The 15,359-nt window shown below is 42.3% G+C and overlaps 1 protein-coding gene across 4 annotated transcripts in view; it reads right to left on the minus strand.

The window, feature by feature from the left end:
- Window positions 1-15,359, minus strand: part of LOC124218598 (WD repeat-containing protein 48) — an 83,351-nt gene that overhangs the window by 9,289 nt on the left and 58,703 nt on the right. The gene's annotated exons all lie outside the window — the stretch shown is intronic.

Below are 15,359 nucleotides of genomic sequence, written 5' to 3' on the forward strand. Positions count from 1 at the left end.
GAGGTAAAAGAGAGCATGATAACAAGGAAAATAAGTGTAGGGGGGGAAAAATGGGTAGTAATAGGAATATACGTAAATGGGGATCTAAAAGAGAAGATAGGGGAATTGAAGGAGCGGGCAGAAGAGATAGAGGAAAGGGTAAAAGTGCTGGTGGGGGGTGATTTTAATGCCGGGACAGGGCAGGAGGGGGGAGGATGCTGGGGGGAAGGAGAGGAGGAGAGTAGAAGTAGGAAATCAAAGGACAGGAAAATCAACTCGGAAGGTAGGCAGCTGGTGCAATTTTTAGATAAGACAGGATGAGCAATAATGAACGGGAACATGGAGGAGGATGAGGAGGGGGAATTTACGTATGTAGGAGGGGCTGGGGTGACGGTGATAGACTACGCTATAGGAGACATCGAGGTAAGGGATAGGGTCAAAAGGATAGAGCTTAGGGATAGGGTTGACTCGGATCATCACCCGGTAATAGTGTGGTTGAGGGGGGCAGTGGCTAGGACAAGGAAGAGAAAAAGAGTAGGGGGAACTAATAGAGGAGACTGGACGGAGGAGGGTAGGATGAGGTTTAGAACAGAAGTCAAATGGGAGGGGATAGGAGAAGTGGATGTATGTAAAGAGATAGAGAAAAGAATAAGGGAGTTTAGACGAGCCTTAGATGTACGAGGGAGGGGAAGAGAAGCAAAAAAGGGATGGTGTGATGAGGAATGTAGGCGAAAAAAAGCGGAAGTTAGACAGAGTCTAAGGAAATGGAAAAAGGGGGAAGGGAAAGGGGACGCGTATAGAAAGGAAAGAAGGGAATATAATAGGCTATGCGAGGAGAGGAAAAAGACATAGAATGAGGGATTCATAAAAGAAGCAGCGGAAGCAAGGACAGAAAGCAAGGTATGGGAGATGGTTAACAGGGAAAGAAAGAAGTGAAAGAGGGTGAATGAAGAAATAGGAGATCAGGAGTGGAGGGAGTATTTCATGGGATTATTAAGCGGGGTAGAAAGCGAGGTAACAGAAGGCGGGGAGACGGTAAATAGGAAGGGGGATGGGGAAGGGGAGCTGCAGAGGGAAGAGATTAAAAAGGTGATAGGAAAGCTGAGGGATGGAAAGGCACCAGGGGGGGATGGAATAGTTAGCGAGGTATGGAGATATGGGGGGGAAGAAATGGAGCAGTGGATATGGAAAACATGTAACAGAGTTTGGGTGGGGGAGGGCTGGCCAGAGGATTGAAGGGAGAGATTGATAGCGCCGATAGTAAGGAAGGGGGAGGGGAAAAGGGTAGAAGAGTATAGGGGGGTGACTTTGATGCCAACTCTATATAAGGTGTATGCGATGGCATTAGCGGATAGGTTAGAAAGAGAGGTAGAGAAAAAGGGCTTGATACCGCAAAACCAAACGGGTTTCAGAAAAGGCATGGGTACAATTGACAATATATATGTACCTAATTAATCCTTAATACCTTAATACCTAATTAAATCATCAATAGGCAGGTGGGAAAGGATAAGGAAAAGATGGTGGCGTTCTTTGTGGACCTGAAAGCGGCTTTCGATTCAGTGAACAGGAAGGTGCTGTGGGAGACTATGGAAAGGAGAGGGGTGCGGGAAGGGCTAAGGGTAAGGATAGAGGAAATTTACAAGGAAACAAAGAGTCGAGTGAGGAGCGGGGGAAAGGTAGGAGAGGCGTTCTGAACAGCGAGGGGGGTAAGGCAGGGATGTCCGCTCAGTCCGCATGTGTTCAACCTGCTGCTGACGGACTCATAAGAGGAAATGGGGAGAGGGAGAAGGGTTGGGGGGGTGTAGTTAGCCGGCGGCAGGGTATGCACGTTAGCTTATGCGGATGATATAGTGTTACTAGCGGAAAGTGAAGAGGAAATGGAGGTAATGATTAGGAAGTTAGAAAGGTATATGGATAGGAAAAGGCTGACGGTAAATGTAGGGAAATCAAAGATCATGAGATTTAGGAAAGGAGGCGGCAGAAGGAAAAACATAGATTGGAGATGGAAAGGGAAAAAGATAGAGGAGGTGAAAGAGTTCAGCTATCTAGGGTATAGAGTAAAGTGCAATGGGGTACAGGAAGCACAGGTGAAAGAGAGAGTACGTAAGGCAGGGGTAGTAATGAGGCAGGTATGGGGAATAGGGAAAAGAAGGTTTGGGAGGGATTGGGAAAAAAGGATTTGGTTATTTGACAGGCTAGTATGGACGGTAATAGAGTATGCAGCGGAGATATGGGGGTGGAGAGAATGGAGGGCGGTCGAGGCGGTACAGGATAGATTTTTGAGATGGACATTAGGAGTGGATGGGCGAACACCGGGATATTTAGTAAAAGAGGAATTACAGAGGGAGAAGCTAAAGATTAGGGCAGGGAGAAGGGCATGGAATTTTGAAAGGAAGCTGGAGAGAGGGGAAGGTAGCGAGTTAGCTAGGAGATGCTGGGAAGAGATAAGGGAAAAGGCGGAAGCTGGGAGGCAGGGATCGAGATGGGAAAGAGAAAGGGAAAGTTTCTTTGCGGAAAGGGGAGCAGAGAGTAGAGAGGTAGTCGCGAGAAGGGAGTGGGGCGAGATGGAGTTTAGGGAAATAGAGGAGAGAGAGAGGGAAGAACAGAGAAAAGAGAGGTGGGAGAAAATAAGGGAATCGAGGTACAACAGATGGTACAGGCTAGTGAAAGGAGAAGGGATATCAGGGTATCTGGGAAAGGGATGGGGGGAAAGCAGGTGGACAAGGGTGGCAAGATTTAGATTAGGAAGCGAGATGAAGGAGGCAAGGTACTGGGAAGAAGAGGAAAAGAGAAGGTGTAGAATGTGCGGGGGGGAGGAGGAAACATGGGAGCACGTATGGGAAAGGTGCGTGGGCTGGGGTAGAAGGGGGGAAAGCTGGCAGGAGGTGGTGAGGGAGATGTTAGGTGAGGAGGGGGTGGGAGAAGTCTGGATGAGAGAACTGGAAAGGATCAGGGATGTACAAGAGAATGAAAGAGTGAGAGATGAATGGGAAATGGAAGTCGATTAGGATAAGGACGAATAGGGAATAGAATAAGGTAAAATAGGATAAGGTTAAGTAAAGATAAGGATAAAGAATAAGAAAAGGATAAGAGGGAAAGTAAGGGAATGGCAAGGCAACGGCACAGGGCACAGGCAATTAGAAATTAAGTAAGGATAAGGTAGGAAGTGAGAATAGGGTAAGAATAGGTTAAGAAAACATGTAAAAATATTGTAAAGGAAGAGGAAAAGGGAAGTCCTTGTAACCCCAAGGGGAGCAATAAATATTACATACATACAATAGGGAATAAAAACAGACATTGAGTACATTACGCGACAAGACGTAAGGATTGCCCCCCTGCAGTAGAGTACTACTCTATGCACAGGCCTGATTTATAACCAGAGACCAGTCCACAAACTAGAAACTACAAAATACAAAAGTAATTCAGTATCAAAAATGCATAAAATTAGTATATGGGTGTGGGCCCTGGTGAGAGTTTACAGGGCGGAGCCCCTACGGTGGTGGTTGTGGCGGAGGTGGAGGGGGGCTGCCACAGGAAAAAATGCATATATCCTACATGTTATCAAACGGAAAGAATGTGTCATTGAATATTACACGATCATGTAATATCAATATTTATGCTCATACGGAAATCCATCTTCAATCAAGTTTAAGGAGTGTAATAAATTTCTACTTCATTCTTGGAAATATCATCAATTTGTTGAGTACTTACAAAATTTTGGATTAAAAATCATTATAATTCTTTTATTTATGCGTAAGTGTGATCATTTTATCAGCTTGCAGGCTAGAATATTATTGATAGTTTATAACGATACATATCGCCGGTCTTTTAGACACGCCCCTTCCCTTGTGGCGAATTGTCGACGAACAATACAAAAAGAAAAGGAGAGAAAACTAAAAAAATTATTTAAGGCCACATTTCCCGCAAATGCGGGAGAAAAGTTGAGAGGGACTAATATACTACTTTCGCCCCACTATTCAGGTCAAAAGAGATAACATTATGATTGAGTCGGGAATAGAAACAATAAAAAATACAACCTACAAACTAAAGAACACAATAGGAAAAATAAAAAACGACATATGAATAACGACATTTGAATAGCTTACATTTGATATTTTCACCAATGCCTGTTAGTCCGGTCAATTTAGACATAAAAATAGTGATCGAACAACAATAATTCCGACAGAGCTGAATTTTGGTAGAGACCTTGGGTTTACCATTGTGAAGAAAAACAAAAAAGTCCCTAACGATCCCATGTGTGCTAAAAAAGTTATTCAAGGTCAAAGGTCAAAATTTTTGGTTTTTTCGATTTTTCTCGTTAACGGTTAATTTTATCAAAAAAATAGCTTCGACCAAAATTGTAGATCATAAAATTATCCACAAAAATGGTCTCGGTACTTTTTTTCCTAGGAATCATCATTTCTGAGATATCACGATTCTGAAAGTCGAACGAGTTACATTCTATATACAGGGTGTCCCATTTTAATCTTACATCTAAATTATCTCGAAAAATATTGCTCTGATCAAATTTTGTTTGAAACAAAAGTTTTAGAGTTCAAAGGGGGACGTTCAAAAAAAATTTTGTTGAAGGTCCCAAATTTACAATAGCGACGCTACGATGGCTGACATGGTTTTTTTAAGGGAAACCTAACTTTTTTTTATGACAAAACAATGCATTGCATTGAAACTAACTTTTGTGAGAAACATTTTTCGATTCAGATTGTGGTTTTCATGTTGGAACTCCATTTTTGACTATTTAGCGCTGTCCGGAAGGTACCATACAAAACCCAAACAAACCCAAACAAACCGAAACAAACCCAAACAAACCCAAACAAACCTAAACAAAAGTGTGCATGCATCTGTGTGTGCGTGTCTGAGGTTGCACGATTGTGGGCATGTTTGTTTTTTTTTCGCGAAGGTTTGTTTGGGTTTGTTTGGGTTTGTTTGGGTTTGTTTGGGTTCGTTTGGGTTTGTTTGGGTTTTGTATGGTACCTTCCGGACAGCGCTAAATAGTCAAAAATGGAGTTCCAACATGAAAACCACAATCTGAATCGAAAAATGTTTCTTACAAAAGTTGTTAGTTTCAATGCAATGCATTGTTTTGTCATAAAAAAAAGTTAGGTTTCCCTTAAAAAAACCATGTCAGCCATCGTAGCGTCGCTATTTTAAATTTGGGACCTTCAACAAAATTTTTTTGAACGTCCCCTTTTGAACTCTAAAACTTTTGTTTTAAACAAAATTTGATCAGAGCAATATTTTTCGAGATAATTTAGATGTAAGATTAAAATGGGACACCGGGTAATATGCACGCATATTATACATGTCACGGATATACATAGTATATGTATAGTATATATAGTATATATACATGGTGTATATATAGTATGTATATATAGTATATATACTGATATACATAGTATATATACAGTATATATCAGACTGCCTCAAAAAAAAAAAAAAAAATTTTTTTTTGATCTGCAGCTTCATGAAATCATAGTATATAACATAATATTGAACCTCGTGAAAGGAAATCGCCGTTCAATTTTTTAAGAGGTGCCGCATCGAGATTTTGTAATACCCATTTGATTAAGGGGGCTTTCCAGTGTGACAGCCCGAAAAATCGCTGTTTTTCGCGATTTTTTTTTTTAAAGAAAAAATAATCTAATCGGTCTGGTTTTTTTTTTGTATATTAATTGGGTATTGAAGAATACAAAACAATTTTTTAAAGATCGATTTATTTATTAATTAGTATCTATAAAAATGATGAAACAATTGTTGCAGAAAATGCACTTGGATGTGGTGGCCACATTGGGGGTCACAATTTTGATCTGAGACAAAAAACACAAAAAGATTATTGATCGGTATATAATTGGCTTTCGTGCTATGGAAGCTTTTTTCTTTTTTTTTTTTTTTGCAAAAATGGCGCCGGTTTGAACAAAAAGTATCGATTTTAGCATTTTTTTTTGGCAGTTTTTTTTACAAAAAAATAGGAAGATGTCAAAAAAAAAAAAAAAGCTTCCATAGCACGATAAACAATGACGTTAAGAATATTGTGTAAAAAATTCAACTCGATAGCTTTAAAACTCTGCCCTCCAAGTTGGCCACCGTTTTGAAAAATGCTGTTTCGAGAAAAACGCGTTCAAAGTTTCAAGTGAGGAAATTTTAGGTAAATCGTTTACTTACGGTCAATCAGCGATGCCAGGTCCATACAATATCCCTTCTGCTTCTTCGAAAAGATCGTGCTCAATGGATTGTTCAATCCGACGAGCTGTCCTCGCCTCTTTGCTATCCAGGGACGCCCGGCGGTTTGCTTGGGTGATGCGCGCATTCTTGTATTTAGCGGCGAAATCTGCGGCGCTCGGCCCTATCGTGCATCCCATCGTCTCCAAAATTTTTAAAATTGGGTCGTAACCTTCATTGAAGGTGCACACAGCACACTGCGTAGCGATTTCTACTATCTGCTTGCCGCAGAATACGTGCTTTGGGGCTAGTTGCCACACACAGTGATTGAAGCTCTCGTTATTATTTTGAGTGTTCGCGCCCGTACATCGTTCTAAGAGATCCTCCGTTGTTAGATCATCGTAAATCGGTTTTAAAACTTGTTGTACGTCTTCGTCGAGTGCTGGTGGATGGGTGTACTCCTCTCCTGTGGCCTCGGCCTTGCGCCATTCGCACCACGAATCTTCTCCCGGAGGGCAATACTCATGCTGAGGATTTTCATCAGTTGAGCTTTTGTGATGAAATGTAGCCCATATGGCTTTCCTCATATTTTCCACGGAATTGGAATTTCGACGAACTGCCAAGCCATAATATTCCGAGAGATTTGTCAATAATTTTAACGTCAATTGCGCTCTTTTCGGTTCAACAGCAGTGTTTTTTGTTTGATTTTTTTTAGTTTTCGGAGAACTCGAACGAGATCCTTTTTTTTTCGGTTCACTCTCCATTGCCTTGTCTTCGATTTGATTTTTAGCCTTTTTTAGTTGAACTAACCTTTTTCTTGCTTCGTTTCCCCTTTTATATACTCGCTTTTTCACGTGCAAAACGCATTCCTTTTTTTTTACCGTCAAATCGTCACCGTACGGCTTGGCTTCTAATAACATCTTGAATGTTTTTGTATCGCCGTCTCCTATATAGAAACCGTATTTCGCGTTGTGCAATTCTTCTGATCTCTTGAATACTTCGATTATACCGTCGACTTCCATTTTTCCCGCGCTGCCTTCGTGATTGACGTTGCATTCGGATTCATGCGTCTCAGACCACGCCTCGTACTCGGTTGTTCCCTCTTGTCCTTTCCAGAATACACAAGCCTTGCAGAAGCTTGATTTGACAGCAACATCCAAAACTTTGTTGGTATATTTTCCAATCACGGACACGATACCCATGCGCGACGTGAAACCGCGTTTCGACCACGATCCATCACCGGACACCGTCAGAATATCGCCCCGATTTTCTGCTTCCAAAGTTTTTTCCTTCTCTTCGGTACCTGCTTTTTTCACGACGGCCTCGTATATTGATTTCGCTGCAATCTGCAGGATTTTTACGATTCCATAATAGGTGTTATTATTGAAGTTTGCAGTTAAATCCATCAAGGCGATAAAATTTCTAATGCCATTTATGCCGATGCCGACCAATCGCATGACAAAGCAGAAACGACGATTGATTTCATAAGCATTTTTTATCAAAGGACAAGAATCTATCTCGGCCGGATCTGGACACGAACACTGAACACAAATTTTAAAGCCCAATCCGCGAATCGATTTTTTAAAAAACTTCACGTCGCTATTACACTTTTTGCACTTCAACAGTTCCTGAAGAGCGCCGAAAACCAAAAAGAACTCCAAAATCACGTAGCTAAACGTTTGATCGATTCGGACTTCAAACTCTGGACTCTTTTTCAAGATTTTTGCTGCCGAAGTGCTCGCAAACGTTAGATTCGTTTCGATATCGTGTCGATTTGTTCCCTTGAAACCACCGGATCTTTTTCGTCTATTTCGCGGATGTCCGCTTCTCGAGCCTTTTCTATCCTGCCACGCACATTCCTCTTTCGTACATCTATCCATTTTGAATGTCGAAATCGAACTGAACGACGAGCAGGTAGGACGTACATGAACTTGGCTCGCTAATTATCGAAAATATGAAATCGGACTATTGCATAATTTGCCGTCAATTAGCCGGAAATTAGTCACGCCTTATTATTTTGTCGCACCCAATTAAAAAAAAAAAAGCGGATGGCGTGCTAAATTCTAAAGACATCCGGTTTTGTATTTGAAAATTGAGTGCGACAAAAACAAAAATTCGACGACTAATTTGCGGCTTATTTGCGGCAAATTATCAACCTAATCAGAATCACTCATGGTGCTCGCTGTGCGTTATTTTGGTAGTTGGCGGGCTAAATTCTTGAAAAATCAGAACGCCATCCGCTTTTGTTTTTGAAAATTGAGTGCGACAAAAACAAAAGTTCGACGACTAATTTGCGGCTTATTTCTGGCAAATTATCAACCAAGTCAGAATTACGAATGATGCTCGCTGTGCGTTATTTTGGTGGATGGCGCGCTAAGTTTTTGAAAAGTTAGCACGCCATCCGTTTTTTTTTTTTCAAAATTGAGTGCGACAAAAAAATAAATTGCGCGACTAATTTACGACTAATTAACGGCAAATTATGCAATAGTCCGAATTCACATTTTCGACAATTGGCGAGCCAAGTTCATGTACGTGCAGGTAGGAACGAGACAATAGAAATAACAGTCGCACGGGCAGACGGCCGACGCGGCAGCTGTAGCGCTCCGTTGCCTTCTACCAAGAAATGCTGTACAGTAACCGAAATAATCTGAATTTCGGCATGAAAATTTCAGGGAATATTCGGAAGAGTGTATACTATTCGATAAAGCAAAAAAAAAAAAATCGATTTTTTGAAAATTTCACACTGGAAAGCTCCCTTAACACGTAAGAAATCCAATTCTGACGGTTGGAGGGAGATAATAATTTTTTTATGCAACGAACGGAACTCTATATAGTAGCGCTTGACAGTTCATATGTTTTCTTCGAATTGCCGTGTCAAAGAAATTTTTTGATCGCACGATCTTCGAGTGATTCAACATTGCTAAAAACGTGGTTTTTCGCCTTTTCGAAAAATGGGTACCTAGGATAAACTTCCAGCTTCCTCAACTGGGTCACATTAAAATATTGAATAATATCCGTCAAATACATTCGAACATGGTGTTGGTACATACACCATGTATATATACTACATATACTATACATATACTATGTATATCCGTGACATATATAATATGCGAGCATATTATACAAAATGTAACTCGTTCGACTTTCAGAATCGTGATATCTCAGAAATGATGATTCCTAGGAAAAAAAGTACCGAGACCATTTTTGTGGATAATTTTATGATCTACAATTTTGGTCGAAGCTATTTTTTTGATAAAATTAACCGTTAACGAGAAAAATCGAAAAAACCAAAAATTTTGACCTTTGACCTTGAATAACTTTTTTAGCACACATGGGATCGATAGGGACTTTTTTGTTTTTCTTCACAGTGGTAAACCCAAGGTCTCTACCAAAATTCAGCTCTGTCGGAATTATTGTGGTTCGAAATGTCTAAATTGACCAGACTATGTTATACATAAAAACAAATGTTATACAAACCCGCGGGGAAGAGCCGAACGGGTGAGCCCTGTCCCGTCGGAAAAGACCCGAACATCACCGAAGCCCCCCCGACGCTCGGCAGAGCCGAGCGCCAGATTCAGTACGATCACGGCCGTGACAGAATCGAGACCAAAAACAGCCTAGGCTACGAGCGAAAGAGAGAGAGAAAGAAAGAACGAGAGGAACCACCACACTCACACCGACACCCCGCTACACACACGCCGACGACTCCAGGAACCAACGAGACCCAACCACACTCCACCACACCTCGAGACCCCCACCCACACACGCCGACGACACCAGGTTAGCCTGCATTCTACAGCCGATCTGCTCCTCCCCTCGCAATACCGACCCTTCCTACCTCACACTCCACGTCACGCTACACCACCCCATCCCCTCGCAATACCAACCCTCCCGACTTCACATTCCCCGGCACCTCACCCACTCTTCCCCCCCCCCCGCGCGCGTACCAGTAAGTTAGTATTAAGAAACGCTAAGGGCTGAGGCGTGATCAGCCCCCGTTCGAGTCTACAACCCTTTGTATTTTTCTTAGTTTAAGTCGACCCCTTTTGCTCAAATATACACACCAAGTTTTACCTTTTACATCCGCCCCGTCTCTAATTGTCTCTCTCACCCCCCACATTATTCGTGCGGGCTCAAAACCCGTCACAAATTTCACAACGTCACAACTCCCCCCTCCCCACGCGGGGCGAGGCCTATAGGGTGAGCCGGTTTCGGTGACGGATTTTGTGGTCCTTTCGTCTGTGTATTTTCCTTTTGTTATTTTTGTTGTTTCTGTGTTGTCTGCTCCGATCTGTCGGGGTTAAGGGATGGAGGTTGGGTTGTATCTGCGGGGTGTGTGTTTGGTGTGGGTTGTGGGTCGTCTTATATCTACTTATTCTACTTAGTCTCGTGTGTCTTAATCAAAATCATGTTTTTTTTTTTTTTTTTTTTTTTTTTTTTTTTTTTTTTTTTTCCCCTCTTATATAAACTTATTCTATTCTTATATTATTTTGTACTTGAATTTTTGGTTTTGGTACGGTGGCTCTCGTCGGTGTGGGTCTTGGTGAGTTTTTGCGTTGTTCTTTGTACCTCGTGGCTCGTGGTTTCTTCTCCCCTTTTGGGTTGTGTTCTGTTTCTTTGGCCTCCGTCTGTCGTTGTTCGTCCGTCGGTTTGGTGTTGTTAGTGTATTTGGTGTTTTCTGTTTTGTCCCTTTTTTTTTTTTTTTTTTTGTATCGTATTGCGTCCCGTGTTGTGTGTGCGTCGTTGTTCGTCCGTCCGTTTGGTGTTGTCAGTTTGTCTAGTGTTTCCTGTTTTGTTCTTTTTTCTGTTTCCGTATTGATTTTCGTTTTTTGTATCGTTTTGAGTCCCGTGTGGTGTGTGTGGCTGGTTGGGGTGTTTGTGTATGTTCGACTGTGTCCGTGAGTGAGGTGATGTCGGTGTTACTGTCTGTGTCGTTGTCCGTCGTTTGTGTTTGTAGCGTGCCTGTGTGTGTGGTTTCGATGTGTATCACTGTCTCTGCGGTGGAGGTGGTGAAATCTGTGTCGCTGTCGGTGTCTGGTGTGTTGGGGGGTTGTGTTTTGTGTGGTGCTGTTTGATGTGTGGTGTGTGGTTGGTGTGTTGAGGTGCTGGCTTCTGTTTCGTCAGTGTTTGTGCGTTCGTGTGCCCGTCTGGTCATGTATCTTTCTTTTTGTGCTCGTAATTCGTCGTATAGGGTGCTTGCTGGTTCTAAACTTGCAATTATGGCTATTATCTCGGGGTGTGGTCCTGTGTGTTGTTTGCATGTTTGTTTTGTCTGTGTCGATTCTGTGTGTCTGTCCATGTTGGCGAATGTCTGTAAGATTCTGTCTTCTGTTGTTTGTGGTCTCGCGAATCTGGTGTGTGCCCATTGAGGGGGTGATGCTGGGGGTGGTGTGTACCGTGGTGTTGGTGTGGGTGTGGGGCGTGTGGTTGTATGGGGTGTTTGTTTCTTGGTGGGTGGGTGTGTAGTCGTGTGTGTGGCCGTGGTTCGTGTGGTGTGGGTAACTGTTTGTGGGTGTGTGATAATTTGTGGTGGGTGTGGTGTGTCTGTGTTAGTTTGTGTGCATGTTTGTATGTGTTCTGTGTATTTGGTGCCCCAGACCAGCCCGTTGCATTTCGGGCATTGCCTTGGTCCGGAGGGTGTAATTGCGTGTGTGGTCATCGTTGTGTGTGTTTGTAAGTGTCTCTGTGTGGCTGTGGGTGCAGTGGTTGTTAAGTGTGTTGTCGTCGTGGTGGTCTGTATTACCTTTCTGTATGTGGGGGGTGTCGGTAGTAGGGTTCGTCGGGTCTCCGTCTGGTGTGTGCCGTCGCGTCCGTATTTGTGTGGGTGTGGGGCCTGTCCTGGTGTTTGTAATAGTGGTGTTTTTTCTGTTTGTGTCGTCGTTGTCGTCGGTCTCGTCAGTCGCAGCGTCATCAGGGCCGGTATTTTTGTTTGCTGATTTTCCATGATGTGTTTCTGTGGAGTGAATACACATGTTAGTTTATTTTTGGGGTGTGTTATTTGATTATGTATATAATTTTAGGTCTTCTATATGACATTTTCCTATATTTCTACCGCTCTCTGTTGTTAATTCGTATATTGTGGGTGAGACTTTTCTAGTGATTATGTATGGGCCTATGAATTTTTTATTTAAATTAGCTGTCGTTCGTTCTGGTCCGGATGAGAGTGTGTGGTTCTTTTTTAGTACTCTGTCTCCTTCCTTGAATTGAATGTCTCGTCTTCGTAGGTTGTAGTAGTGTGCTTGTTTTTCGTTTGCTTCTATCAAGTGCCTCTGTACTTCGTCTCTAAGTATTTGTAGTCGTCTCAAGTGGTCTGTCCATCTGTCTGTGTCTTGTAATTCTACTTCGTCGTGGTTCTCTAACTGATTTCTTAGACATTGTGTGGGATTTAATTCCCTTCCTAGGTTTAAAAAGGCTGGTGTGTGTTTAGTTGATGTGTGTGTACATGTATTGATTGCAAATTGTAAGTCTTGTAAGTGTATGTCCCATTCTGTGTGGTCGTTGTTTACGTAGGCTTGGATCATTGTTTTAGCGGTTCTGTTGACTCGCTCTACGGGGTTGGCTTGTGCGTGGTATGGGGGGATTGTTGCGTGTCTTATGTTGAATTTTTGTGTCAGTTCGCGTATGAGTTTGTTTATGTATGGTGTGCCGTTGTCTGTCAGTAGTATGCGTGGTGTACCCCATCGTGATATTACGTGTGAGTGGAATGTCTGTTCTACTGTTTTGGCGTTTGCTTTGCGTGTCGGTATGATTTCCACCCATTTAGTGTATAGGTCTTCGAACACTATGATGTATTGGTTTCCTTTTTTTGATCGTGGGAGTGGGCCCATGATGTCGGAGGCTACTACTGTCCACGGTTCTTCGATAATTCTCATGCCCATTAGTCCTGCCGGTCGCGCTTGTATTGTTTTTGTTCTTTGGCATGTGTCACATTTTTTTATGTAGTTTACTGTGTCTCTGTACATCCCTGGCCAATAATAATTTTTTGCTACTCGTTGGTATGTTTTTTCGATCCCTAAGTGTCCTGCTTGTGTTACGTCGTGGTTTTCGTGTAGTATGTGTGTTATTTTGTCTTTGGGTGTGACTAGTTTCCATGGGTTTGTGTCTGGTAGGAGGTTTGAGTGTAGGGGGTTAGGGCGGTGGAAGTATAGTTGATTGTTTCTGATTCGCCACGACTCGTTTTTCTCTGGGCGTGTTTGTACTTGTGTTTTTTTGTATGTGTACCACTTGTCTGTCGTGTCTTCTATTGTGTCTATGTGTTCTTCGTCTTCGTGTCGTCTTGAAAGTGCGTCTGGCACGTCGTGCATTGTACCTTTTCTGTGTGTAATGTCAAAGTCGTATTCTAATAGTTCTAGTGCCCATCGTGCAAGTCGGCCTGTGGGGTTTTTTAATTGTCTAAGCCACTTCAGTGCGTGGTGATCTGTAATGACTTTAAAATGGTATCCTTCCACGTATGGTCTGAATTTTGTTATGGACCAGAGTACCGCCAAACATTCTCTCTCAGTGTTCGAGTATTTACGTTCTGCCTCGCTTAGCGCACGGCTAGCGTAGGCTATGACATGCTCTTCGTCATCGAGAGATTGTGTTAGTACGGCACCTATCCCTGTTCCGCTAGCGTCTGTTTGTAGTGTGAATGTTTGTGTGTAATCTGGGCATGCGAGTGTATGTGGTGATGTGAGTGCGTGTTTGATTGTGTTCATTGCGTTTTCTTGTTCTTCCCCCCAGTGCCATTTTTGGTCTTTTGTCAGTAGTCGTGTTAGTGGTTCTGTAATGTGTGCGAGGTTAGGTATGAAGCGTCTGTACCATGATGCCATGCCAATTAGTCTCCGTAGTTGTTTTATTGTTTTTGGGTTTGGGTAGTTTTCTATGGGTTGTGTTTTGTCGGGGTCTATGTGTAGTCCGTGTCTGTCTACTATGTATCCGAGATATTTTACTTGTGCGCATCCGAATTCGCACTTCTCTGGGTTTATTGTTAGTCCCGCGTCTGTAATTCTTTTGAGTATTTGTTCTAGTCTTTGTAAGTGTTCGTCGAATGTTTGTGTTACTATTATTATGTCGTCTAAGTATGCGAATGCATATGGTTCGCATTCTGGGCCTATGAGTCTGTCCAGTAGTCTTTGGAATGTCGCCGGTGCGCCTGTCAGTCCGTATGGCATTCTTTTAAATTGAAATAAGCCCATTCCCGGGACTGTGAAGGCTGTTATATGTTTACTGTCTTCGTCGAGTGGTATTTGGAAGTATGCTTGGCTTAAGTCGATTTTTGATATGTACTGTGCTGTCCGTAGTTTGTCTAATATTGCTGTCATGTATGGTAGTGGGTATGCGTCTTTTTTTGATACTGAGTTTACTTTTCTAAAGTCTAAACAAAAGCGATATGTGTTATTTGGTTTTTTTATCATAACAATTGGGCTCGACCATTCGCTTTCTGATGGTTCTATCACGTCTTCTCTTAGCATTTTGCCTATTTCTGTGTGGATGGCTTCTCTAATTTTTGGTGATACCATATAGTATCTTTGTTTTATGGGTGCGTGTCCTTGTGTGTCTATTTTGTAATTAATTAGGTGTGTTAGCCCGAGTTGGCCTGGTAGTGTTGAGATTTTCTGCTGTATTGTCGTCTGTAGTTGTGTGTGTTGTGATTGTGTGAGTTCTTGTATTCCTGCGCATATCTGTGGTTCGGTTTCTTTGTCGGTTTGTGTGTCGTCTGTTGTTTGTGCGTTTGTGGGTATGATTTTTTGATTTGTGATTTGTGTGTTCTGTGGGTTGTCTTTTTGGGGGATGTTTTCCGGTGGTGTCTTTGTGCTGGGTAGTGTTGGTGTTAGTGGTTTTTGTTTCATGGTTGTTTTTTTTGTGTTTTCGTGTCTTTCTGTTGTTTTCGGGTTCGTTTGTTGTTTCGTTGCTTCTAATTTTTCTGCTGCTTTTGCTTGTTTTGTGTGTGTTTGTGTTGATTGGTGTCGTGTTTCTCGTGTTTGATGTGTTTGTATGTATTCTTTGAGTGGTGTTGGTAGTTTTTGTGGTCTAGCTTGCATGTGGTAGTGTGTCTGTGGGTCGTCTATCAGCGACCATGTGTTTTGTCCATAATTTATTAGTATTCCAAATCTTATTAAGTCGCTGTTCCCAATGATACCTTGTGAGCCTAAGTTTGGTATTAATCCGAAATTAATTTTCTTTGTTATGTTGCCGAGGCGTATTGGGAGTGTTAC

Source organism: Neodiprion pinetum, chromosome 5 (assembly GCF_021155775.2).
Source record: "Neodiprion pinetum isolate iyNeoPine1 chromosome 5, iyNeoPine1.2, whole genome shotgun sequence".
Classification (NCBI taxonomy): domain Eukaryota; kingdom Metazoa; phylum Arthropoda; class Insecta; order Hymenoptera; family Diprionidae; genus Neodiprion; species Neodiprion pinetum.